Below are 3,680 nucleotides of genomic sequence, written 5' to 3' on the forward strand. Positions count from 1 at the left end.
AAACTCTCCTGCTGCTCCTCTGAATCTGTATACAGCGTTGTTATGAGTCTGAACCAACTTGATGGCACTTAATAACATTAACAACCCTGGCTATGATAGTGAACTTTTTGATATGATAGCAAACACTTCTTCCTGTTTGTTGGCGACCTGAATGACTTCTTTGGTGAAGAATCAGTTCATATTCTTTGCCAATTTTTTTTTTATTGGGGTGTCTTTTTCTTGTAGCATTTTCAATATTAGAAGTTAGTCCCTTGTCTGATAATGTCATTGCAAAATTTTTTTTCCTGATCTGTGTGCGCTCTTCTTACTCTTTTGGTGAAATATTTTGATGTCATTATTGTTGTTGTTAAGTGCCGTCGAGTCGATTCCGACTCATAGTGACCCTGTATAGGATTTCCAAGGAGCAGCTGGTGAGCTTGAACCACTGACCTTGAAGTTCAAATGACTTGCAATCTAACACATTAACCCACAGCACCACATCAGGACTCCTCGATGTACATAAGTGTCTAATTTTTAGGATGTCCTAGTCATCTTTTTTGTCTTCTATTATTTTTGTGTTTTTAGTTATGCTTAACAGTATATTTATGCCACATATGAGTTCCTAAGTTTGTCTCTATTTTTTCATTGATAGTCTTTATAGTTCTAGGTTTTACATTTAGGTCTTTAATCCATGTTGAGTTTGTTTTTGTATATAGTGTGAAATGTGGGTCTTGTTCCATTTTTCTGCAAATGGACTTACAGTTTTGCCAGCATTATTTGTTGTTGAAGAGACCATCTCTTCCCCAATTTAATATGTTTGGTCCTTGTGAATGATCAGCTGACTGTATGTGGATGTGTTTACTTCTGAGTTCTCAATTGTGTTCTTTTGTTGAACCAGACTTATTTGACCACTGTAGTTTTATAGTAGATTTTAAGATCAGGACATGAGAGACCTCTAACTCTTTTCTTCTTAAGTAATGCGTTACTTACCCAAGGTCTCTTTACTTTTCATATAGTTGTTGTTAAGTGCCATCAAGTTGGTTTCAACCCATAGTGACCCTGTATAGGGTTTCCAAGGAGCAACTGGTGAGCTTGAACTGCTAACCTTGCAGTTCAAACGGCTTTGTAGTCTGGCGCATTAACCCACAGTGCCACACCAGGACTCCTTCATATAGTTAGTGACTAGTTTTGCCATCTCTTTAAAGAACGATGTTGGGATCTGAATTGGAAATTGCATTATATCTGTAGATTGATTTGGGTAGAATTGACATTTTCAAAATGCTAAGTCTTCCTATCCATTAGCATTGTATATTCTTCCATTGCTGTAAATATCTTTTGGTTTCCCATAGTAATGTTTTGGTAGTTTCTTTATACAGATTTTTATTTCTCTGTTTAGATTTATTCCTAAAAATTTCATCTTTTGGGTGGCTATTATAAATAGTATTGTTTTCTTGATTCCCTTTTCAGAGTTATCTTTATCAATATAGAGGAATCCAACAATTTTTTGCATATGGATCTTATACCTTGCCAGTTTGCTGAATCATTAAGTGAGTCCAATAATATTCTTGCCGAGTCTTTGGGATTTTCTATGCATAGGAACATCTCATCTGCAAACAGAGAGAGTTTTAGTTCTTCTTTGACAATTTGGATGCATTTCATTTCCCTTTCTTGCCTTATAACTCTGGCTATGACTTCTAAGAAAATAATGAATAGGAGTGGTGATTAAGGGCATCCTTGTTTGGCTTCTGTTCAGTTTCTCTTACTTGAAAGTAATGTTGGCTGTTAGATTTGTATATATATCCTTAATTATGTTGAAAATTTTCCCTTCTATTTTTTATTTTTTTAAATCAGGAATGGTTTCTGGCTTTTGTCAAATTCCTTTTCTACATCAATATATATATGATAATGTGGTTAATTTCCTTTAATTTATTTATATGGCCTATTACATTGATTGTTTATCTAATAGTGAACCATCTTTGTATCCATGGTATGAATCCCACTTGGTCTTGATACATTTTATATATGTGTGTGTGTTGTTGAATTCTATTGGCTAGTATTTTATTGAGAATTTTTGTATCTGTGTTCATGAGCATATTGTTTCTATATTTTTCTTTTTTGGTGATATCTATTTTTGGTTTTGATATGAAGATTATGCTTGCTTCATAAAATGTATCTGGGAGTTTTCCATACTTTTCTATTTTATGTAATTGTTTGAGTAGAATTGGTGTCAAATATTCTATGAATATTTCGTAGAATTCACCAGGAAAGTCATATGAGCCTGGACTCTTTTTTGTTAGGAGCTTTTTAATGATTGATCAGTTTATTCCTTTGTTGTAAGTCTGTTCAACTTTTCTGTTTCACTATGTTAGTTTAGGTAGGTCATTTTTTTCTAAAAATGTGTCCATCCCTTATAAATTTTCAAATTTGTTGGAGTACAATTCTTCTTAGCATTCTGTTATTAACTTTTTTATTTTTGTTAGTTCTGTTGTGGCATTATCCATATAATTTCTTAAGCATGTTATTTACTTCTCCTTTCCTTTTCTTAGATTTACCAATGATCTATCAATTTTATGACTCTAGTCAAAGAATCAACTTCTTGTCTTGTTGATTCTTTCTATTGTTTTTCTGGTTTCTAATTCATTTAGCTAATCTATATCTAACTCTAATCTGTATTGTTTTCTTCTGGTGGCTGTAGGCTTACTTTGCTGGTCATTTTCTAATTGTTGGAGATGTAGGATTAGGGTGTTGACTTTGGATATTTCGTCTTTTTTTTGATGTGTGCATTTATTGGTATAAATTGCCCTTTAAGCACTATTTTTGATGTGCCTGAAAGGCTTTTGTATGCTTTGTATTCATTATTATTTGATTCAAGGAATTTTTTAATTTCATTTTTTATTTATTCTGTTACCCAGTAGGTTTTAAGCAGAGTGTTATTCAATTTCCATGCACTAGATTTTTTCCTTGATCTTTCTATTGTTGATTTATAATTTTATAACAACTATTATCTGAAAAGATACTTTGTAGTATTTTGATGTTTTTAAATTTATTGAGACTTGCTTTGAGGTCTAACATATGATCTATTCTTGAGAATGTTCCATGTGCATTTGCAAAGAATGTGTTTTGTGCTGATGTTGGATTGAGTACTCTAAGTCTATGAAGTTAAGTTTGTTGTTTGTGTTGTTTAGTTCTTCTGTGTCTTTGTTGATTTCCTTTCTACTTGTTGTGATGTTCATCGGAAGTTAAATACTAACATCTCCTACTATTATTGCATAACTATCTATTTCTTTCTTCAATTCTATTAAAGTTTGATTTATGTATTTTGAGGGTCTTTCATTGGGAGCATAGGTCTTTATTATGGTTATGTCCTCTTGGTCAATTGACCATTTATTTAATCATGAGATGTCCTTTTTTGTCTCTTATGCTAATTTTATCAGAAATTAATATTGACACTCCTGCTCATTTTTTGATTGACATTAGCTTGCTAAATTTTTCTATCCTTTTATTTTTAATCTATTTCTATCTTTTTATGTAAGGTATGTCTTTTGTAGTCAGCATATTGAATTATCCTGTTCTGTTATCAATTTTGCTACACTCTGTCTCTTGACTGGTACATTTAATCCATTGATGTTCAGTGTAATTAGCATTAGATAGTAATTGATTATAGTCATTTTGCTGTGTGTTTTTTTGTGGTGCTGCTTTCT

This window comes from Chrysochloris asiatica, unplaced genomic scaffold, assembly GCF_000296735.1.
Source record: "Chrysochloris asiatica unplaced genomic scaffold, ChrAsi1.0 scaffold00080, whole genome shotgun sequence".
NCBI classification, from domain to species: Eukaryota; Metazoa; Chordata; class Mammalia; order Afrosoricida; family Chrysochloridae; genus Chrysochloris; species Chrysochloris asiatica.